Raw genomic sequence first — 25,063 nt, 5'->3', positions numbered from 1 at the left:
GACAGAGGGGCCCACAGAAGCCTTGGCTCACAGAGGCATTTCTTCTCAGCCCCGTTATCCAGCCATCAGGGGAGGAAGTGAATGGGCTTCTCACAGTCCTGGGATCAGCCTGTCACCGGGGCTGCATTAGGAAAATTCCCCAGGTAGAGGACTCTGGTCTCTCCCAGGCTAAGAAATGAGAGCTTCTTTTCAAAAGCAGATTATCAAAATTAGGTACATTCACCAATGCACAAAACCATAGGCAGTCAAGGTCACTGATTCAGTGTTAGACAGAGGCCTGGACTCAACCCAGGGTGGGGGGTGACTCGCTCCTGGACTAAGAGTTTACTTTTCCTTGATGAGTCAGGAACTGGGCCGGACCTGAGGGTCCCCAGGAGAAAGGAAGATTCTCTGACTTTGCTTGGCTCACAGCCTGAAGGGACAGAGACTAAACCAGCCATCTCATAAAGTGAGTAAGATTTGACCCAAGATGACCAAGATCAAGAGCATCGGCAAGGGTCCCCAACTCGCACTGGGGTGGGTGGAGGGCAAGGGGGCCCCGCATCTTGTGGAGGAGTGCGAGTCCCAGCGACCCCACCAGCTGGGCACTGCTGGGGACATCCCTTATCGAGTCTCCCTTCCATCCTGAGAAGGAAAGATGCTAGACTCTGGCTCCTGCTGGTCCCATGCAGCAAGTGTGCTCTCCCCTCCTGTCTATCAGTGACAGCATTTTCCAGAAGAGCATTGTTTGGCGATATAGGGTGGATGGCATCTCTGTATCACGAGAAAGGAAAATATTTGTTTAAAGGCAATTTTTTTTTTTTTTGCCCTCTTTTCCCAACATCTGGCCTCTTTTGGCTCTTATCTGCTAAGCAGTTGCAAAGATTTCACAAAGGGGGAAAAGAAAGCTCCATCTCGTTCTCACGGCAGGTCGGAGGGTCTAGGTATAGGCAGTCCTCACTTTGCTTGGTAGTGTGAGACCATAAGAATATAAGCCAAAGCTAGGCAAAGCAGCCTTGATAATCAAAGACAAAAATTACACAGAGAAAAGAAAGTGTCAATATTCCAGAAGGAAGTTTTGAGATATATTTAGCTAAGAAATCACAGCATAAAGCAAATCACTTACATTTAATTGGCCTGGCAGCCCCTTCATGTTTGTTTCGCGTATAAAAAGTCCTTTGTTATGGTGCATGGATGAGAAAATCTGGGTCTTGGACTCAATGTGTGTGATTGCTGGAGGACCATCTCCGCTAAGAGAATAAGAGTTGGTTGAATTCCTTTTGTTGTAATTGGCGTACCTCAGTTGGTGATACTGTAATAGAGGCAGATGGTGAAGAGGTTCTTCTGCATTCAGGTAGCCCTTTGCATTAAGAAAGCTTGTCTGTCTGTAGAGGAGGAGAAGGGGAAAGAGAGAGAGAGAGAGAGAGAGAGAGAGAGAGGGAGAGAGGGAGAAGGAGAGAGGGAGAGACAGAGTGGGAAGGAGAGGGAGAGAGAGACAGAGAGAGAGAGAGAGGGAGAGAGAGAGGGAGAGAGATAGAGGGAGAGAGGGAGAGGGAAGGAGAGGGAGAGAGGGAGAGACAGAGAGAAAGAGCGAGAGAGAGAGGGAGAGAGATAGAGGGAGAGAGGGAGAGAGGGAGAGAGAGAGGGGGAAGGGGAGGGAGAATGAGAGAAGAAGGAGAGGGAGGAGGAGAAGGAGGAGGAGAAAATGATGTAGGTAGGGACAGGCACAGATATGAAGGGAAATGTGGAGGTTCAGAGAGGGACACTCGGAGAGTGACCAGCTCCTTGGTGAGCTTGTTTTAGAAAAAGAGCACATGTTGGCTAAAGACTGAAGGATTTCTGGGATTGGCTGGACTGGCACTTCTCTTAGGACTTAAGATTTTCCATTCTTGGCCTGTTGTTTCTCCTAGATTCTGTTGGTTGCAGGAAGGATTGGAGATGCATTTAGCAGGAAGTTGGCACCTCCCTTAGGCCTGAAGGGGTAGGGAAGGAAGGTGTACGTGGGGGAGAGAGACTCCTGAAGGGGTCGTGGCTACAGGTAGAGGAGTGCCGCCATTGCAATATGGCGGCACAGAAGGAATAAATACCCTGGACAGAAACCTCCGTGGCACTCAGGCTAAGAGAAAGCTGCGTTTTCAGTTGTATTTTGCTATACTTAAAAAAGAGTGTCTTGGGTCAGGTCCATAGTGGTAGTCATGTGGTTTTTAAGACATAAGTAATTTATAAATCTGTTCTGGGTTTTAAAATAAACAAACAAGCAAATGTCTCAGCTGTTCTTTCTAGAAGCTCGTCCCATTTTCCCTTTCTGTAGATGGCTGCCTTCGACAACTACAAGCCATGGAAATCCTTAGGATATGTTTACATTCTCAGGCTGCTTATATCTCACTATCATTTAGTGCAGGCTCTTCACAAACAGAAAAAAATATTGACCTCTTCCTTCAAAGTCATACATTTTAATATAGTTTAGCATACCAAGTTGTCAGGGTTTGATCTCTTGGGTCATAGTTCAAACTCCTTCTAATCCTATTTTCCATATTTCTAAATTTCTTGGGCAGTTTCAAGCGCAAGCCAATCAGTGTCAATAAAAAAATGTAACAGGGTTATACTTTGTGCAGAGCCTGATGGATTTTGGGTGGTCTCTCTGATACCATGAATGTGTTTGTTTTTGTTATTTCACTAGGTATTTCTTATCCTTACCTCCTAAGAGGATATAAGTGAGTACAAATTGTTCTAAGTCCTTGTTAGCTTTTGAGGTAAAGAGGTACCTTCTTACCCAGAAGAAACTGAATGTATGTGGTGGATGGGGGCTGGGGGATGATTAATTTTATGTGTCAACTGGCTAGACTGTGGTGACCAGTGGTTTGGTTAAACCCTAATCTAGATGTTTCTGTGAATGCATTTTTTAGATATGATTAACATCTACAATCAGTTGATTTTAATAAACCATATTATCTTCCATAATGTGGATGGGCTTCACTCAATCATTTGAAAGCTTTAAGAGCAAAGACTTAGGTTCCCCAAAGGAGAAGCAATTCTGCCTCTAGGGCAATGTAGAAATTCTGCCTGAGTTTCCATCTGTCAGACTCAAGACTACAGCATAAATTCCTAACTGAATCTCCAGTCTGCCAGCTTGCCCTATGGATTTTGGACTTCCTAGTCTTTATTTTATTTTAATTAAAAAAGTTTTTTATTGGAGTCTAGTTGATTTACTAATGTTGTATTAGTTTCAGGTGTACAGCAAAGTGAATCAGTTATACATATTCATATATCCACTCTTTTTTTTTTTTTAGATTCTTTTCCCTCATAGGCCATTACAGAGTATTGAGTAGAGTTCCCTGTGCTATACAGCAGGTTCTTATGAGTTATCTATTTTATATATAGTAGTATGTGTGTCAGTTCCAATCTCCCAATTGACTTCCTAGTCTTTATAATTGTAAAAGCCAATTCCTTAAATGTCCTATTGGCTCTTTTTAAGCTAATTCCTTAAATACCCTATTGGTTCTGTTTCTCTGGAGAAATAGGACTGATTCAAGGAGGGGAGGGATTCGAGGCTCCAGGCCAAGCATCAGAGAGATCTGTCTGTCCAGTGACCACAGTGTCAAGCATAACTGTCCTGAAGATGGTGTGCCTACTGCAGCCAGGCTTACGATGGGGGATGGAATCCAGGAGGTTTTCCCCATCGGGCTCCTGGCAGGAAATAGATTGTGTACTACAGGGGTTCATTGAAGAGACAATTTCAGAGGTCAAGGGGTAAAGGAATCAGCAAGGTGGTACACCCAAGGGTGAGCATGAGTGGGGATCTGTTAGTCCCCTTTGGCTTAAACAGAGCAGGGGCAGGAATTGAGATCTATGGGAGATGCCTCCCCGATGCAGGTTGGGGCTACAGGCAGAGAAATGCAGCCATTGGCAGAACTGAGGGTCAGCAGAGAGGGTGTAGCCATGGTTGGGGCATGGGAGGAGAGATAGAGTATGAAGAAGTTTCTGAGATGTGATAACAAAACTTTGCCAGAAACGTTCTGTTATCCAACTTGGTTGGCAACACAGATAATCACCAGTACAAATGATGAAAGAGGAGAGCAGGCTTGTGTGTGGAGAAGAGGTCAGTTTGGTGGAGCAGCCCGTAGGGAGTCCAGTGGGGGTGTCTGGACGTGGGAGGACGCAGACCTGCAGGTCAGGAGGAAGAGATGGAAAGGGTTTAGTAGTTAACACTAGCAGGGGGAAGAGGCCACTAGGAGCAACTGCAGAGGATGAGAAGATAAGAGAATCAGAGACGAACCTACTATGCCCTGTACTTGTATGCATGTTTGAAATAACTCATCATTTAAAAAAACACTTCAAATTAAGAAAAAAGAACATATGGAGGAAGAGAGATCTTTCATGGATAAAAGATGCAGCAGCCACGGATCGGGGAGTTCATGAGTTCGTGCAATCAGAGTGCTGCAGGAATGGGAATTCCTGGCCACAGGAGATAGAGAAAAAGACAGACAAGTTTCCACTGGATTTGGAAATTAACAGGGCATTGGCAACTCCGCCAAAGCAGTTTCAGGGGGAGCTGGTGGTGGCATGTGAGGAGGGGAGAAGAAGAGAGAAGTGTAAGCTATTCCTTCAAGAAATTGCACTGGGAAGGGAAGGCAAGAGAGAAGTGGCTAGAGAGGATCTCGGGTCCAGATCCAGAGAATTGCCTCTCTCTTTTTTTTAAGGCAGGCAGAGCTAGAACAAGTTATCAGGATGAGGGCAGAGTCAGGAGGAAGGGGGAGGTTCCAGACACCTGTGATCACGCACAGGAGAAGCTCTGGAGGAGGTGGAGACATCAGATTGGAAGCAGAGGTGAGAGTCAGAGGAGTAGAAGGTGTAAAGACAGAATCCCACTTTCCCATTTCAGAGGCGGAGCTGGTCCCAGTGATGAAAGTCTCAGGTGAAAGAGCCTGGAGGGGCTCATGGATGGACACCGATGACCCAACATAGGAACCCAAGTCTCCGGTAAGTGCAGGGGATAAACGAGGGGAAGGTAGAAAACAGTGCAGAGGAAAGTTAGAGGGCAGAGTAGTCTAAAGACCGCAGACTCAAAATATTTAAAAGACTGATAAGCAGGAGGCAAAGGCAAAGCCAGCCGCAGCTCCTGTCCGTTCAGACAGCCCTGCAGTGGGTGTGGAAGTGGGCACCAGCCAAGTCCAAGAGGCTCACAAGGGGTGCAGGTAGAACCAGCTTTCAGCTGAGAGTCGTTGAATCAGTTAAAGCAGGTGCTGTTTTAATCTGTGTTTACCTGAAGTTGAGGGTTTCAGAGGGTGCTGTAGAAACGGGAGAGAGTAGCATTAATCAAAAAGACGACAGGGCTTCCCTGGTGGCGCAGTGGTTGAGAGTCCGCCTGCCGATGCAGGGGACACGGGTTCGTGCCCCGGTCCGGGAAGATCCCACGTGCCGCGGAGCAGCTGGGCCCGTGAGCCACGGCTGCTGCGCCTGCGCGTCCGGAGCCTGTGCTCCGCAACGGGAGAGGCCACAGCAGTGAGAGGCCCGCGTACCGCCAAACAAAACAAAACAAAAAAATGACAGATGGAGAAACATGATTACAATTACCTGTTATGGGTCTGTTTTAAACTTATACTATCCGGGATAACCATTTAATTATTGCAAATAACTCTACTTGCGCTTTGTAATCCTCCTTTCTCACGAGGGCGATGGATGCCATTCTTATGGGCCTTGCTCAACGTGTCAGGTCTCACTAGAAGGAAAGCGTAGGAGCTTTGACAAGAGAAGTGTAAATGGCGTCAGAACTTATGACTTCATTCATTCTTTGCACCTATTGCCAATATTTGCCAACTGTTCATCTGAAATATCACCATAATATTGTTCAAAATGCAGAACTTACTATTAAAATGGGCCTTTTTTTTTTTTTAAAGAAGATGTTGGGGGTAGGAGTTTATTAATTAATTAATTTATAGCTGTGTTGGGTCTTCGTTTCTGCGCGAGGGCTTTCTCTAGTTGTGGCAAGTGGGGGCCACTCTTCATTGCGGTGCGCGGGCCTCTCACTATCGCGGCCTCTCTTGTTGCGGAGCACGGGCTCCGGACGCGCAGGCTCAGTGGTTGTGACTCACGGGCCCAGTTGCTCCGCGGCATGTGGGATCTTCCCGGACCGGGGCACGAACCCGTGTCCCCTGCATCAGCAGGCAGATTCTCAACTACTGCGCCACCAGGGAAGGCCCTAAATTGGACCTTTTAAAATACCATGTGAGTTTAGTTAACACACAGTTAAAACAATCTTATTTTATTTATCTATACATATAAATAAACATGTTATATTATCATGCTATAGTATACTATATGATGCTATGTTATATTGTATTTCATTTGTGAAGGTAAGGGTAGTATTCGAATAGTGAAGTTCATTACAGTCACAGTGATTGATGTGTGTATAGTTACATATCTGTACCTATACCAATCAATTTCTACCCCTCCATCTTCAGTTTTTATGTTAGGAGGAAGGAAATACCCTAAAAAGTATATTAAAATCTTCTGGGGTAACATCTTCAGACTTACCAAAGCTAAATTATTTTGAACTCTGTAATTTTAAAATGGAAGTTTGCATAAATGTTTGTTTGCAAATTGTTGAACGCAATCACTCGGCCAGAATTTTTACTTGAATTATAAGACTATTTTGCTGAGCAAAGATCTTGAAAGACCAAGAAATGACGTACAATTTATGATATAATTTTCTAAAAGACCAGCCATCGCTTCTTTAAGAAATGCTATCTTCATTTGTAACACTCAGGATACCCTGAAATTTATAATACAAATAAGATTTCTGTGGTATTGAGTCCGCAACCCACACGTAACAGCCCAGTATATCTTCATTAACAAGAAACATTTCTATTGATTTCATTTTGCGATGTTTCATATTACATATAACAAATATGTATGGTCACCTAAATGAATTATTACAATCCAATTTGCAATGATTGCATAGGGTAATTGTATTATCTCTAGGATGCTTTAGTCTCTGGGTGTCAAAACTGTTTTTATTTAATGGAATAACATGGAAAAGTTAATCAGACTAGGTTAACCTCTGTGGAACAGAAGATCACATGCATTTACTCTCAGCTGGAAATGGAGGAGCTTTCAGTTTGGGACTGGGGGTGGGCAAAGGTGGAAGAGAGAAAACCAGGAGGGATTTAATGCCTGTGTTCCTCTAGCCTCACTAGTATCACTTGGCTTATGAGGCATTTCAATAACTGGATTTTTGATTTAAAAATTTCCTGCAAGGAAAATAAAATGAAACAGGCAATACAAACATAATAAAAAATCCATACTGCTGTTAACATTTCTATTGTAACTTATTGAACGACTGAACTTCAGGCACATTCAGCTCTGCATACACTTGCAACTGCTCAGAGTTTCTGACCAGGGCTGGGGTGAGGATGAGGACCTTCAAAGAGTCTTATTTTCAAAATTATATCTCCAAGATAAATGGTACTTCTTATAATGTAAGTCCTTTCACTTCCAGGCTAGGAATACAGAGGTAGAGAAACTTCCCTTTCATTTCAACATCTTTTGTTTGATGAGCACACAGAAGATACCAAGACTAGTGTTCACTGAACATATCAAAACTTGTTTCTTCACATGGTGCTTTCCCTTTCAGAGCAGTTCCTGTGAGGTTAGGCTTTTGCTGCTGTGAATGTGTGTGATTTTTTTGTCTTGCTATAAAGGTACTTGCTTGCCCTTACAGGACTCGGATGCGGAGGTGGGTGGCTATAAAGACATCCGATTAAAGGCTAAGGGGAAAGCATTGCCCATGAATTAAATCCTCTAACGTTTCAAAGACCCTTTAAACTTCTGATGAAGATGGTTGACCGAGATAATTGGGAAAGTTCCCCTTCTATTCCAAAAATAACAAAAACAAAATCCAGAGGTGAGCTCAAAAGCTGGGAAGGGAGATCTCCAGAAGCCAGAAACAAGAAGCCAGAGTTGGAGGAGAGGGAGGCCCGGGGACTGTGGATGGAGTGTCTCCCAGGGGTCTGGGTTGTAACAATGCACTGGCAGGGAGTTCAGGCATCAAGGTCCCTGGATGCCGGAGGAGAGACTGAACTCCCAGAGATAAGGAAGGCCCATCAATGAAATAGGGATTAAAACTCCACCCACCAGCTCCAGATGTGGGCTTTATGCGCTGGACCTTGGGTAGCAAGAGTTACCTGAGGGAAATCAGAAAGCACAAGCTTGCACAGTATGAGTGTGAGACTAAGTGTACACAGCCAGATCTCAAGCCAAAAAATACCACTGAAAACAAGTCTAGCACAACGTGAATGTAAAAACCAGCCTGGGACTCCACTGAGTCTGCAGGAGCCAAAGTTAGACTGTCCCCCTAAGGTGACCTCCATAACCCAGGGCACACAGGTGGAATTCTCACAAGGGCCTACATATGCCAGAGCCAAGCTTACATCTCACAACACCATGCAAGCTTGTATGTTCTCATTTCCCTCAAGTAACTAAAAAATTACAAAACCCACAGTGATATTCACTCCTTGAGAGAGGGTCAACAGATGCAACAAATGGAGGAATTCACTAAGAACTGCAGAGAAGAGTAATGTCCAAAGAATTTGAAAATAGGCATGATTTAGATGATCAAGGTGAAAAGTACAAATAGATTTTGTAATGCAAGATGAAAAGCAGTTGGGTTTGAGAAAGAAACAAAGATTGCTAATGCAAGTGAAGAAAGAAATAATTTTGAAGATAAAGCTGAAAAAATAAAATGCTCAAAATACAGCTCAAAGAGACAAAGAGATGGTACAAATATGAAACAGAAATTGAGACAATGAACACAAAACAGGAAGCTCCAAAAATATAGCTGAGTTCCAGAAAGAAATTAGAGATAGAATGAAGGAGAGATAATAGTCAAAGACATACTGGTGGAGAATTTTCCATAATGAAAAATCATTAACCAGTTTGCAGGAGAACCCTAAATCTTGAAGAGGATACATAACATGGTCCAAACCTAACTCCTTGCAGTTAAATTACAGAATAGGTAAGATGATATAAAAACCTTTAAAACGTGTACCTGGCCCTTCCCTGGTGGTCCAGTGGTTAAGACTCTGCCCTCCCAATGCAGGGGACTCGGGTTCGGTCCCTGGTCAGGGAACTAGATCCCGTGTGCCACAGCTAAGACCCGGCACAGCCAAATAAATAAATAATTAATTAATTAAAATTAAATTAAACGTGTACCTGAAAAGGAGCTGCAATCAGACTGACAGCAGACTTTTGATTGGCAACAACACATGTCAGAAGATGATCAAATACTATTTTCTAAATGGTAAGAGGAAGTAACTATCAACTTCATATCTATACTCAGTTAAATGATGATTCAAAAGGAGGGAAGCTTTTCCCAGCAGCTATCAGCCTGGGATGCTGGCAGGGCTGCTGTCAAGTGTTCTCATCATCATTTCCCCTGTTTTCATTACCCTCAGAACTCTCTCAATATAATTGTTTCACTCCCTGATATCAGTAAACGTAAAATAAATATATTTTCAGACATACAAAGACTAAGAGACTTACTACCTGAAAGAGCAAATAAAATAATGCAATACTGAAAGAAGAAAATGCAAGCTATAAGGAATCAGTGGGCATCAAAAAGCAAGAAAGTTATGAAACGGGTAAAAACATTTTGCAAATCTACTATAAGAATAGCAATAATAATATTTGAGGGGATATTTGAAATGAGAAGGAATTAAAATTCTAGACCACAATGTCATGGGTGATAGAAAGGCAGTATCTAGGGTGGAATTAAAGATTCTTATCCGGTGGGAGAGTAGAGTTATTGGTTAGCATCAAAATCTGAAAGAAAAATAATTGTATATGCTTAATACTATAATAATAAAAGTGTAGAAATGTGACTATGTAATTTCAAAAGAAAAAAGAAACAAAAACAGAGCTGAAGGCAGGAAAGAAGGAGGAAAGAAAAAAAAGCAAGGGAAGTGAAAGCTAAAATAGACCAAAATAAATATAAATAGATTAAACTTTTATTAAACCATCAGTGAGATGGGAAAAAAGTTCCCTCATTCATTGGATACTCTGACAGCACCCTGGTTGCCCTATTCTCCAGTGTCAGCATGGGAGGAAGTAATTTTTCATGACAAGATCCCTTCATTTCACTCTTATCTTCATAAGAAACGAAGTCTTATCTGTCATGTCTTTCGGCAGATATGATCAGATCCCAGATCAAGAGTCTCCACTAACATAATGATGGTGTATCTCCAGGGGGCAGGGGTAGGAGAGTTGATTTTGATAGCTCTACTCAGGTTTAGTGAACACAGGGAGGCTGAGGAAGCAGTGAGCCTCTTCCTACGTGGAACAGATGGAGAGATGCCAAAATGCAGGCCAAGTAGTTAGATGAGTCACAACATGGGTGAATGCCTTTACTCAACGAGTGCTGATAACCGAATCAATGGCCACACACACAGAGGTTTTGTGAAAAAGACTTTGGGGTTTTAACTGAGGTTTGGCTCAATAGGATTTGACCACTAGATCAGCTAATGTGATTTTAGAAGGCAATGATGGAGGTAGAGTGTCCATAAAAAGGTATGATAGGGCTTCCCTGGTGGCTCAGTGTTTGAGAGTCTGCCTGCCGATGCAGGGGACACGGGTTCATGCCCCGGTCCGGGAAGATCCCACATGCCGCGAAGCGGCTGGGCCTGTGAGCCATGGCCGTTGAGCCTGTGCCTCCGGAGCCTGTGCTCTGCAACGGGAGAGGCCACAGCAGTGAGAGGCCCGTGTACTGCAAAAAAAAAAAAAAAAAAAAAAAAAAAAGGGTATGATAGTGTGATAGACCCTCTCTACTTATTCTTATCTGACCACAGCTGGGAGGCTAAATTCAAAGGTAGGTCCAGATGGCATCACTTAGATGTTAATAGTTGTCAATCTCTACCCCATGAATACTTACAGGAATAAGGGGAAGGGGTTGCTTATCTTAGGACAGACATGCCATTTGTCCCTAAATATTCCATGAGTTGTATGGTGCATGGAGAATTGGACCTCATCTTTGTGGCCTCAGTAAACAGAACTGGAACCACTAAGAACTGCGTAACAAATTGTTCAACAATGACAGTTTCAGGAGGTAGAGAACTTCTTATTGCAGAAAGTGTTCAAGCAAAAGTGAGACGACTTTCTTTTGGCAGCTTTATAAGGGATTGATGCACTGGGTCCGGGTTCGACTTTTCTGGCCCCTAATCTCCTTATCTACCCTATCTACACCTAAGGCTTTGATGCTGTGTTTTCCCTGACGCTTTCAGTGAGTACCAAGGGAGGGAGTGATGCCTTTTATATCCTACTTATGACTCCCTCTTCAAGCCTCATGTGCATTTGTGATGCTGAAACAGTAAGGCAAATCCTGACAATAAACTAAAGGAGAGAAGAAAAGGTTTCTGTGAAAGGGATTCCTTCATCCCGATTCAGAGCATCACAACCCCTGTGGTGTCTTCAGAATTACCTGAGGATACTGCATGATTCCTGGGTGCCTATTAAATTAGAACCTTAGACTTATGGCAGGAAATCAGCCTTTCTAACAAGTTTCGCAAGTGGTTTTTATGCGCACTTAGGCATGAGAACCGCTACTGATTTCAACCTAGCCTCTGGTGACTGTTTGAGACTTGTTTTTCTCAAACTTTTTCTGCTCTGACAACCCCAATAGATGACATTCTCACACAAACCCTCTCAGATGTCTTTGGTGCTGGGACGTAAAATAGGCAATAGGTTATATGCAAATCATATTGAATAAGTTGTAACTCCACCCTTGTTCTTGCTCAGGATGCAGTAGGAATAGATATTCATTGAGGACTGATAATGGCTATACATTCATCCACTCATCTTCCATCCACCATCCATCCGTCCACCTACGCTTCCATCCATCCACCCACTCATCCATCCGTCGTCCATGCATCCAAGCATCCATGCATCCATCTATCCATTCATCCACCATGTATTTATTAAGCATCTACTATTGTTTGTAGTGTGAGCCAGTAGATGGTGGGGAATAGGTAAGAACTGATTCACCACTGAGGTTAGAGTAGCGTTTGTTCTGCCCTTATATCTACTGTGCCTTTCACCAAGAGACACAGTGACAATTAATGAGCTCTTTGGAAGTGTGTCCTTGGTTGTCGCTTCCATTGAGGCAGAACTGGCACAGTGGAAAAACTGAAGGCATTGGAAGCACCTAGAAGTGGTTTTGAGTGCACTTTTTGACTTTGGTATCTATTAACTCTTTGAGACTCAGTTTCTTCATTTCTAAAGTGAAATGATAAGAACAATAATAAAATTGATGTGAAGATACAAGTGTTGTACAATTTAAACCTTCTCTGAATAGTAGAGGAGTGTGTGTGTGTGTGTGTGTGTGTGTGTGCATGTGTGTGAGGTTACATACGTGACCTTTAGATGGGGACTACACTAGAGGGCCTTTAATCACGCAGAGTCTGTGACAATAGACAATAGTTGGTCCGTATACGGGATGCAGGTAAACCACCAAATGCTTGAGAGTTGGATGCATATTTGCTGTTACTACTTGGAACCCTCTCACTGAGACTGTCCTTTCTTTCTGGGGTTTCCAGGCAGTTTGGTGGCCCCTTGAGCAGCAATATCCCACTTTCCAGCTCTGTCTTTGCAGCTTGGTTTTCATTCCTGAAACACCAGCCTTCTGTAGCTTCTACCAGAAGCATCCTCTGTCCTCTCTCTCTTCTCGAGAGCTTTGTTTAGTGTGGATCCAACAGCCATTTCCGTACAGCACTGATGTAGAGACACATCCACAGAAGTTCAGATGGTCTTCTGATATTAACAGTCTGGTGCACAGAGCTTCAAAGCACATACACAGAAAGATATAACCCTCTTCTCATGTGTGTACTCCTGGTATAAATCCTAAAATGAACTTTCCTCCCAGGCTGTGGGATTGAGAACCATTGAGCCCAGGACACGACACTTGCAGCTTCAGCCGCCTACGGTGAATGGCCTGTACATTGTAGACCCTCGATCCTGCTCGTGAACCTTCTGTCTCTAAGCCACAGTGTGTGGTGTTAGAAATGCAATGGAATTCTGTCTCAGGGACGAAACTTACTCCAAGTCTCTGGAATTAAATGAAGGAAGGAGTGGACCTGAGTTATTGTCATGGCTTAAAGGATTTCTACTGACCAAAAGGCTTGATGGAATTTCAATACTGGGCTCTGAGTCCGCCTCCTCTAGGGACAGGTTCTGTGTCCATGATCAGCAGAACAAAGGCCAGCCAAGGCCATTAATATTTCAAAAAGGTAAACATGGAAATGGCATTACGAGTGATGCATTGCTCCTCCAGGGCAACTCTTGTGGACTGAGCGAAGGGTCCTTCAGAAAGCTCCTGTGGCAACTAGGTGTCTGTCTGGTGCTGCGTTCTTACACCCTGTTGTAGAAATAAGCCCGGTGTGTCCTTGTCTTCCCCGAATAACTGCAGTCCTCCTCCGGTGCCGGTCTTGGTTCACCGAGCTGCCTCCACTCCGTTCCTGCACCATGAATTTAGGAGTCCCAGGCTTCTCCCCACCCCCCATCCCACATCTCATCAGCTTCATCAATAGATGACGTCAGACCAGGACGCACCACACGTCGGTGATGCTCTGACTTGTGACAATATTTACTGAGCCTTCTATGTGCTCCAGCAGGGAGATGCCAGTAGAGGATGACACAGCCTCTGACATCAGAGCATAATCATGTGTTCAAGGAGATGGGACAATTCATATAAAACAATGGCCACCAACTTAGGACACCGCAATGGCCATACCAGCCCCAGGGTTGGAATGTGTGTCAAAGTAGGGGTGATGTCTGTTGGCACTGAGACTCAGGGAAGCTTCAGGAGAGTGGACATTGAATTGTCTCTTGAAGGATGAGCTCAGGGATTATTCTAGTGATGCCACAGAGGCCTGAGGGCACGGGGTCCAGCATTTGCTGAGCTTTAGGGGAAGCACATTAAGTATTTGTTTGCATTGCAGATGCTGATGAACTTGGAGGTGGCAGTACTGGCTAAAGGCTAAAAAGTCAGGCTCTGGAACCAGACTCTGGTCCTACCGCTTACCAGCAGTGGGGCCTCTGTGCCTCAGTTTCCCCAGCTGTAGAATGGGGATAATGAGAGTGAGGACTCTAAAGTCCTGGCGTGGGAACCGTATCCTGAGGACTGAAGGAGCTGGTAATTCTAAAGCACCTGACTCATGCCTGGTCTACGTTAGAGGCGAGGTGGCTGTCGCTGTCATTATTGTTAATTACATAATCGCACAGGAAGAACTTTTCTCACTGTCAAATGGGAGAACCCAGGGAAAAGTGTGGGAAAAGTGATTTTTTTTTTAAGTATGCCATAACTAGTAGCCAGCAGAGATGGAACTCGAGGCCAGGGCTCCTGACTCCCAACTGATCATTTCTCTGTGTCAGGACTAGGAGGCTGTGACTCTTTACCTTATCTTTCTAGGAGAGGACAAAATTTTGTCTGAAAATATCTGATATGTAACCATATTGTTCCCAGAAACCAAGATCAATAATTCTGAACCGTATCAGAATGCCACAGGAAAGTAAATGACTCCACAACTTCAACCACAGCACGAGAAGCACCCAGCTTCTGCTGAGCAGCATGCTGAGGGCTTGGGGAGAGATAATTGCTGGTATTTTTTCCTCTGTACTTTGGAAACTTAAAGTGGAGAGAAAGAAAAGACAAGGCAGAAAGGCCTACAAAAAATTACAACAGTAGAACTTGTGTAGTGCTTGCTGTGTTTCAGACTGTTCTGTGAGCTCTACATGCATTAACTCGTTTAATCTCATCATAACACTTTGAGGTAGATTGTATCATTAAACCCATTTTCCAGGTGAAAATACTGAGGCTTATAAGGGCCATTATTTTGCCAAGGTAACGCAGTTAGAAAAAGAGCTGGAATAGAGACCCAGCTTCTGCCCAAAGTCTGTGCTCATGTCTATTTATTAAAAAGGAAGAATCATATTTTAACATTTATTAAAAATGATATGTCATTTGTAACAAATTATCTAGTTTAAGTGAAATTGAGCTTCAGTAATATTTTCCTCAAGCTATCAAAAATATTAAATATAATTTCCCTTTTTAATCCTGAGTATGATGCATTATTTCTTTTGAATAATTAATTTTAATAGCTAGTGACACATAAAAGGAAGTGTTTATCACTCTTTTGGGGGGAAGGATATAAACTAAGTTTTAAACATACTTCTAATGAGAAAATGAGTAAGAATAGAGTTCTCCTAGATTACATCCTCAATCTTTAATGTGTTCCTCTGGCTTGATGTATTAAGTTGGACATTTCAAGGTTTATCTCATTGTCATATAAACAATCTTTCCCAAGTAGGGTGCTCTAGGGAATCCATGCCTTATGGAAGGGCAGATTTAGAAGTTAGTTTTGGGGATTAGAGTGTTCTTCCTCATACAAAGAACGGCAGGATCCTAAGACAGGTGACTAAATAAAGGCCACGTGAGCTGTGTCACATCATCCAAACAGGGCTAGAAGAAACACCGCAGGTACATTCACTCCACGGGCAAGTGTATCAAGAGTATTAACATGTGCTGGGCAAATACCTCCTTCCAGCGGCGTGATGTAGCTTCTCCCCTTCCCTGCCAGGGGCTGGCTATGGGGGTTGCGGTGGCCGTCGTGGTCACCTACAGGGTGGTGGCTAGAAGGAGTGGAAGGAAGGGGATTGGGGGCTGGCGAGTGAGAAGCCGGTCATTCCTGGGTCCAGGGTAGTTAAAGGGTCTAGGGATATCTCTTTAGCCAGTCATCTTCATGACCTATTATTGTCTATCCCCCCTCCACCTTTTTTTTTTTTTTTGTCTTTTTTTGTATATCCCAGTGATGGGTCTGCATGAATCCTGTCCCATCACCTTCACTAAAGTTTCTCTCCCTTGAAGCCCTCTGTAGAACAAGACATATCTCACAGCTTCTCTCTGATTCCTCTGCTTCTCAAGGAAATGACCTGGAAGTTTTGTGTAACAAGATAGTACTGAATAGTGTTTCCCTAAAATTCATGACTACCTGGAACCTCCAACTGTGACCTTATTTGCAGATATAATTAGGTAAGAAGAGGTGATACTGGAGTAGGGTGGTCCTTAGATTCAATGACTGGTGTCCTTATAAGAAGAGAAGAGACACCTGCAGAGACAGAGGGAAGAAGGCCATGTGAAGATGAGGCAGAGCTTGGAGTGATGCTGCTATAAGTTGAGGAGTATCTAAAGCCACCAGAAGCTGCAAGAGGAAAGGAAGGATTCTTTTCTAGAGCTTTCACAGGGAGCGTGGCCCTCCTAACATCTTGAGTTTGGACTTCCAGCGTCCAGAACTATGAAAGAATACGTTTCTGTCATTTAAGGCCCTCCGTTTTTGGTTATCTGCTATGGAAGCCCCTGGAAACAAACACCAAGAGGTTTTAGTGGGGCTTTTCAGTTGCCCACACAGCCTATTACCAGCCACCACCCAGCACCTCTTCCCACTGTTTCTAATCAAGCTGGGAGGAGAGAAGGAGGACATTGGAGTAAGAGACGTCCCTCTCAACATGAAGACAAGTGAGACCACCCAGGGAAATATTAAAAGATTGGAGGTGCCCGAAAGAAAGGGAGACTTGCCTTCCCCCTCTGGGCATTGGCTTAAGAAGTGGACTTGCCGATTTGCCTCTCTGAGAGACATGGTGGGGGAGGCAGCCTGGAAAGAGGGTGGGCGTGAAGCAGGCTGAGTGTCTTGTGGGTCAGTGGACATCCCAGAAAGAAAGCTGAGCTTGAACCATCTTGCTGGTACCCAGCTAAGGAGAGTGTCCATCAGGCACAGGAATCCTAGCAGTAAGGGGCTTTGGGATTTTCCCCTGATGTAGGGGGCAGTGGGGCAGGGGTGAAAGAGGTCAACCAAACACCAGGTTCTGAATGTCGGGGAATTGTGCCGTAGGCGGGGGTTAGAGAAGGGAGCTGGCAGAGCCCTCAGAGCTCATACACGCACCCCACGAGACAGCCAGCGTTCGGATGCTGCCATTCAGAGGAATCATAAGCCAGGCAGCCGGTGGAGCTTCAAGAACCACCCAAGAGAGGATGCCAGTAGCGACCACTTAAGTGAATAGGCCCGTGTCCCTTTCTGGTGCCTCCTCGCTGCCCCATCAACTGAGAGAGCGCAGGCAGCAGGGTGTGGGCATCGTAGAAGCAGATCCCACCCACCCTTCAGCATTTAAGGTCCCAGCTCAAGTCTGCATAGAGGGAAGGAAGACATGGGATTTACATCAAGATTGAGACTGAAGCTTTGGAACGCACCAGTGACTGGGAAGGTATGGAATCTGCCCAAGACACTGTTAAGGGGTGTCCAGGGGACGGTTCAACAGAGCAAAGTGAGAAGGACAACGTGTAGAAGAAATAAAACTGTTTTGTGTTTGTAACCCCATGTTCTGAGATTCCTTAATAAACTGGCTACGGTCTACCAGAGTTTTTGCTTTATGTATGGATTTACTCATGTGATAGGGACACGAACAGCAGCGAATGAACTCATCCGCTCTTCATCTTCTCACCTGCATCTGCAAGCCTGTTGGGAAAGGGACAGGATCACTGGTGTTTTCCCTCGAGACTCTTCGTTCTTTGAGACCAAGAACTTGGGCTTGTTTCTCTGGCTACCTTGCAGTTGTCGGATGAGCCCAGTGAGCGCCGGTTGAGGAATTCAGGAATGGGTCAAAGAATAAATTGAGGATAAAGACTGAGAATAAGGACGTAAGACATCTCACCTACATTTCAAAAGGACCCTCCAACCCCGCTTTCTAGACATTTTATCTCAGGAGTGAGCAACACGGTTCCGGTGTGGAGGATGGGAAGACCGTAGAGTGACTGTACCATTCTGTGCAAGGCGTGGGGCTTGCGGGGCTGAGGTTCCCTCCTCCCAAGCGGACGCCACTTAGAGATGAGAAGTGAGGGTCAGAGGTTGGGGGAGGAGCTCTGGGAGGGGAAAGGGGTGGAGAATTCGAAGCAGTGACTGCCGATGGGGAAAGGGAGAGAGATCCTGTGTTTGTGTTGTCTACATGGAACACACCAGGGCAACCGTCTTTTAGGTCGAATACAGCTATGAAATAGAGATGTATATATTAGAGAAAGGTGTTTAGCTTGTTTATATACTTCCCTTAAAATGTTTGATATGGAAGCAACCTAAATGTCCGTTGACAGATGAATGGATAAAGAAGATATGGTGTGTATATATACATATATATATATATATGTATGTATACACACACACACACATACAATGGAATACTACTCATCCATAAAAAGAATGAAATAATGCCATTTGCAAAAACATGGATAGACCAAGAGATTATCATACTAAGTGAAGTATGTCAGACAGAGAAAAGACAAATATCACATGATGTCACTTACATCTGGACTCTAAAAAATGATATAAATGAACTTATTTATAAAACAGAAATAGACTCACCCATGTAGAACAAACTTATGGTTACCAAAGGGGAAAGGGGGGAGGGATAAATTAGGAGCTTGGGATTAACAGATACACACTACCATGTATAAAATAGATAAACAACAAGGACCTACAGTATAGCACAGGGAACTATATTCAATATTTTGTAATAACCTATAATGGAAAAGAATCTGAAAAAGAATATATATGCAGTTGTATAACTGAATCACTTTGCTGTACACCTGAAATGAATACAACATTATAAATCAATTATATTTCAATAAAAAAATGTTGCCATTCAAATTGCTTCAAAGGAAAATAACTGTTTAACTACTGCGTCTGGAGAGCAGTATATATTTGTGGATGCTTAAGAGCAATGCGGCTATGAATTAGGAACTGGGAAATAAGTATCCTATTGCATGCATAGCTTCACGTCTTTGCATCTTCAGGTGAACTTTGGTTTCAGACAGCACACTGTCGATCCCAAGACTTGACTCATCCTGAGAGATTTTATTTCAGTGGTGTGATGTTCTATTTTATGAGAGAATTTTAGAAGAAAGAACTTCCATCGTAACCATGTACTGAGGTGAGCTTTAAATTTATGAGTCTCAGGGAACAGTGGTATGCTCTCAATGAAACATCAAATTAATGATAAACTCTGCTGATTTGACAAAAAAAAAAAATCTACTGAATTCTTATTCAGAATATCTTTACTTCTAGCCGATGAGGTTTTTGTTGTTGTTTGGGGGATGCAGAGGCATCATAATGTGTAGTTAATGAAAAGAACATGTGTTTTCACACTAGCACACTTTTAAGTAAGAAATATGAATGCTTCATTTGGAAGAATAAATTGGCTAGTCAAATAATGTATTTGACAATTTTGGCAAGACAAAATGAGAAAGCTGATTTGAAGGACTCCATCTTAAAAAAAAGAATCATACTGTGGAGCTGCAATTACTTTTCAACTAGAAGAAATAAAATTGTGCATCTTCAAAATATGCAGAGTATCCAACTTGCAACTAATCCTTAATTTTGAATCAATAAAGTTTAATATTTCACCAGCAATCATAGGTTGAAATCAATGCTGTCATGGCTCTTCAGAAGAACAGAAGCTTATGAAACAAAGAATTGAAGGCAGTCATCCAAGGATGAAATAAAGGCAGTATGTTTTGCAAGGTTTTTGTGAAAGGAAAAGATATAGCAGCCCAACCCATCCCCTGTAGGTCTTGTCCTTCCAGTTTCAGTGTGAGGTTCTGGCGGCTCACGAAAATGGGTTCAAAAGACTTAGTGAGGGCTTCCCTGGTGGCGCAGTGGTTGAGAGTCCGCCTGCCGATGCAGGAGACACGGGTTCGTGCCCCGGTCCGGGAAGATCCCACATGCCGCGGAGCGGCTGGGCCCGTGAGCCATGGCCGCTGAGCCTGCGCGTCTGGAGCCTGTGCTCTGCAACGGGAGAGGCCACAACAGTGAGAGGCCCGCGTACCGCAAAAATAAAAAATAAAAAAAAAAAGACCTAGTGAAAAAAAGAAGGGGGACATCATCAGCCTGCTGAGTGTTTGAGAATGAGCCAGGCTGGGACATCATTAGTAGGTGTCTTTGCCTCATTATTCTTTCAAACTGGGAACCCTGATGTTTATGTTAATAAACTATGACACCTGTATCGGTTAGCTCTTGTGGCATAACAAACTACCCCAAAACGGAGTAGGCAAAAACGATAGCCATTTTCTTCTCTCACATGTGTGTGGGTTGGCAGTTTGGGCTGGGCTCAGCTGCTCAGTTTTTCTTATTTCATCCACGTTTATTCATGTGTCGGCCATCAGCTTCTGGGTTGGCTGAGGCCTGGCTAGTCTAAGATGCCAACAGATGGGATGGCAAGTCTCCGTTGCACATGGTCTCTCATCCTCCAGCAGGCTAGCCTGGGCTTGATCTTTGCAGGATTCCAAGGGGTGGAAGTATGCAGGGCCTCTTGATGGCTGGGCCCCAAATTGGCACCCTGTCATGTGCACTTTATTCTCTTGTCTGAAGTAAGTTATAACAGCAACCTGGTTTCAAGGTAGGGAGAGGTAGACTCCATTTCTTGATGAGAAGAGTCACAAAGTCACATTGCTAAGGGTGTGATTATATGGAGAACCGAAGGACTGTGGCCATTTTGCAGCCTATCACAGAGCTACTCTTCTGATTAGTCAATGTCCCAAAGAGCAGCAGACTTATGGCACTTACTCACTGTTGGAAACGTCATTTCCGCAAAGAGGGCGCCATATTTGGAGAGAGGAAATGGCTGGTATTAGAAGTATCTCCGGATTATCTTCTCTGCAGTTTTCAGACCACTTTACTGGAGAAAATAACAAAACACATAGTCTTCCCCTGAGAACTCCAGGGGCAGGTCTTAAGAAGAGGAAATAGTCCATCAACAGATGAATGGATAAAGAAGATGTGGCACATATATACAATGGAATATTACTCAGCCATAAAAAGAAATGAAACTGAGTTATTTGTAGTGCGGTGGATAGACCTGGAGTCTGTCATACAGAGTGAAGTAAGTCAGAAGGAGAAAAACAAATACCGTATGCTAACACATATATATGGAATCTAAGAAAAAAAATGTTATGAAGAGACTAGGGGTAGGACGGGAATGAAACACAGACCTACTAGAGCATGGACTTGAGGATATGGGGAGGGGGAAGGGTAAGCTGTGACGAAGTGAGAGAGTGGCATGGACATATATACACTACCAAACGTAGGGTAGATAGCTAGTGGGAAGCAGCCACATAGCACAGGGAGATCAGCTCGGTGCTTTGTGTCCACCTAGAGGGGTGGGATAGGGAGGGTGGGAGGGAGACACAAGAGGGAAGAGATATGGGGACATATGTGTAACTGATTCACTTTGTTGTAAAGCAGAAACTAACACACCATTGTAAAGCAATTATACTCCAATAAAGATGTTAAAAAAAAAAGAAGAGGAAATAAATAGAACAGGATCTTCACTGTGGAATGAAACATCATGGTGATTAATTTTTAAATGGCCGGTTCTCAAGGGAGACAACACCTTGCATTGTGAGAAAGCTGAGGGAGAGGCTCCAGCAACAAGCCCTGAGTGCGATGTGGAGTTCAAACCGCTAGCAATAAAATGTTATGTCTGAGCAGCTGGTAATGTACAGGAATTCCCATATGTAAACACGTGGCTGGGGGGATAATGTTAACTGAACCGCAGTCTGGGGGCCTGTATGATGGCCAAGACGTGTAAATCCCAACAGTGTCAGCGCCACAGCTGGGTGGATTAGTGCCCTCGAGGGTGCAAGCCTCCCAGAGCCGTGAAGGGGAAGAACTCAAGGCTGCGTGCTGCCTGTGATGGGCACCTGCTCGTACCTGAAAGTATTTACTGTCTTTTTCGTTAGTTACTGATAACTAAACAAGCCTTCGGAGGTGACGCCTCGGTGCCTAAATTGTCCCCTTGTTATACTCATAGGATGACAAGCCATTTGTCTGTGCAAGAGCCGAGAGGAAGACAAGGGCTCTTCTAAATGCTCCCCCAGGGCTGGCCCAACACCCTCCATGCACCCGCACCCTGCACGCAACTGTCAGCCGTCTGTGCCCTTGTCCCATCTTTCCTCTCCTTGCTCCAGGTGCCTAAATGACTCTTGTTTGGTACCTGTGGCAGACAGACTTTCAGGGGGCCTCATATTCATACCTGCCATAATGCTTTCTTCTTGAAAGGAAGTGTGGGACCTCTGACTTGCTTCTAAACCACAGAACATGGCAAAGGTGATGAAGTGACACCCTGTTCCAGGACTCTGTCAGATGTGAAAGTGGGCAGGGCTGGGGCACAGAGAATGGAGGCAAGTCCTGGGTAGCAGTGAGGGTGATGGGGAAGTAGGGAAGCAAAGGACATCTTAAGCTGCCAGGTGGCAGGTGTGGACAGAGAGCAAAATCTGGTCAAAGAGATGGCACAGACGAGAAGAAGTCTCTAAAGCGTAAATCTGGAAGAAGATGCAGGGATGGAGACCTTTGGAATGTCAGTAGGGCTGCGGTGGAGCTGCCTGGAGGTCTGGGCTGGAAATGCAACTCCCATTGAGTCAAATGCTACCTATTCCATGAAGCCATCTTTGATGGGCCTCCAAACCCAACTTAAAGTTAAATGTGACCCTCTCCTTATCCTGCTGATCTTTTTTTGGAGCCTCTATTACAATCTATTTTATTCTGCCTTTATTTAAAGCCAATTACATGCTTACTTATGTGTCTTTCTCCTCCAGGGAAAGCAATGTGTCATGGTCATTTTTAGTTTTCCATCACACTTTCTCTATGTACACAAAGTACCTTGAAGTAATACTTTGCTAGTGCTTGTGTGTTGGATTTTATCAGCAGGCTCTATGGCAATTCTCCTGTCCACACATCTACATCCATCAAATATTTTGCCTTGTAGAATCACAAAGGGCAATTCTCACTCCAGAAAAAAATAGTTCCCTCAACAGCCCAGCCTGTAAACTCAATATTGGGAACTAAGAATTGAGAACTCAGTCCTTCATGTGGCAACATCTGTGTTTTGGTTGCCCCGAAACTCTATCTCTGATCTTCTGTAACTCCCTCCATCTTTATGGAGCAGTGAAAATTGTGTTTTCTCATTCTTCCTATGTCAGCTCTCCAGATATTAGGAGACTGCCACCTTGCTTCTCCTTGTGTAAACATCACCAACCATGTCAACCATTCTTCACCTAGAGTAGGAGCCATATCTCTCACTTATATTGTTCCCCTCCTATGAATTGTCTCTTACCTGCCTTAAAATGCAGTGCCTGACCTGAACCTGTATCTCTACCAGCCCACCAGGTAGCAAGATCATAACTACTTTTAGAGGGGGCCCTGGAAATCTACTAATGACATCCAAGACCCCTTACATTTTGCTACTGGCTACAACACTTTACGGGGGCATATTTTGCCTGGGACCAAGTCTTCTCTCCTTGAACTGCTCCTAAGCCAAGATTCTCTATTGTGCTATTGATTTGGGAATCAATCAAAGGACTATACAACTCATTCCTTTTTCATTTCTTCTTTAAGGTTTTGGGGCCATTGGACTAGCAGGATGAGCACATTTTGGATCCTGATTCTTTTAACCTATTAGTGACCCCATAATTATGTCCTTCCGTGTTCTAACAAGCATGCCTCCTACAACATCATTCAAGACACTGATTAGCTGGTTGAACAGAACAGAGCAAAACACAGAGCCCCAGGGCACATGGCTTCCTCCTTGTAGGCTGACATCACTCTATTAATCAACGCTTTGGACACGCTTGTTCAACCAGTTACAAATTCACTTAACTGTCCTCTAGTCCCATCCCCATTTCTCCTTCTTGTCCACAAGAATATCCTGAGCGACTCTGTCAAGTGCCTTGCTGAAACCCACTGATCGGATCCACTGATCAACCAGCCTAATAACCTATCAAGAGGGGAAACGAGATTAGATTGGGGTGGCTTGTGTAGGAGATGGCAGCCTCTTGGCAGTCACTGTTTTCTTGTGCCTGAGCTCACAGATCAACCCGTAATGATTAGTTCTCGCTTTCTGCCAGGGATCAATATTAAACCCACTGATCTGTATTTCACAGAATAACCCTTCCTCTCTCTCTCCCTCCTTATCTCCAAGCCCTCCTTCCACCCTTCTGAAAATTGAACGCTCTGCTGACTCAACTCTTCAGAATCTTTCCTTTGCTTCTTGTTTTCTTGAACAATCCTTGAGTCTTCTGTCACTTTCATGTCTCCTGATAATTCCTGGGGATGCCTCTTACTGTCCTCCAGCCTCAGTTTCTTCCTCTGGAAACAACAAGGCCACTCTCATCTGACCCCTGAGGTTACCCTGAGAACCCAATAAAGAAATGTCTATGAAAGCTCCTTACACAATGCCCAGCATATAATGGATAATTGTTAATTGAATAATCTACAAAGAACCACATAAAAAAGAAATTTTATTATAGTTACATGTAAGATACCCACATATACACAGAGTGCTTTTCTCCAAAGCCAAATAAATTACATTTTGAGACTTAGTGTGTGCTGTCATAATTTTAGAAAGGTGTTCTTCAGAGACTCTAAAAGATTTTGGCCTGATTGTCTATTCAAAATCAACTTACCCTAAAATCAGATTTAATAAGAACCTGAAATTTTGCTACACTCCAATTGCTTAGTTCTATTTAAGGAAATTTATGATCGTTGGCATAGTTTTTATAGCTTTTTGCTGGTTTAGGTGGGTAAATGGAATGATTGTGTTTTGGATCAAATAGTACGGTATTTGAAACCTAAAAAAAAAAAAAAAAAAAAATTCTGCTGGAGAGAGAGTGTGGGAAAACATTCTCTTTTTTTTCCCCAACACATCTATTGGAAAAACACTTCTTAACGGAAGTAGAATTTGCAGGATACGTGCTAATTATGAGGTTTCTACTGTTAACTGGCAAATAGCCCAGAAGTAGTAACGATGTTTCTTATCTCAATCAACTGACAATATCCTTCATCCTTGCTACTTAGAGTACGATCTTCACTCTTCTAGAAGTAAAATAAGTTGTAGGTTGCTAGGAACCTTAGCATTCAACCTAGGTGAACACGGTTATTTTGTAGGAGGGGAAACTGAGGCACCTAGAGGCTAGGTGACTTGCTCAAGGTGACCCCTGGGGAAT

General features: G+C 43.8%; 1 protein-coding gene across 4 annotated transcripts in view; it reads left to right on the top strand.

Moving 5' to 3' along the window:
- SETD4 (SET domain containing 4) overlaps positions 1 to 25,063 on the top strand; it is a 580,992-nt gene that overhangs the window by 351,221 nt on the left and 204,708 nt on the right. For all 4 annotated transcript variants that reach the window (XR_010840851.1, XR_010840853.1, XR_010840854.1 and 1 more), the window contains one exon: positions 4,862 to 4,959. The gene's annotated coding sequence lies outside the window, so the exon portion shown is untranslated. The remainder of the gene's footprint in view (positions 1 to 4,861; positions 4,960 to 25,063) is intronic.

The sequence above is a fragment of the Kogia breviceps genome, chromosome 5 (assembly GCF_026419965.1).
Source record: "Kogia breviceps isolate mKogBre1 chromosome 5, mKogBre1 haplotype 1, whole genome shotgun sequence".
Lineage (NCBI taxonomy): Eukaryota > Metazoa > Chordata > Mammalia > Artiodactyla > Physeteridae > Kogia > Kogia breviceps.
This window is presented reverse-complemented; position numbering and strand designations above follow the sequence as displayed.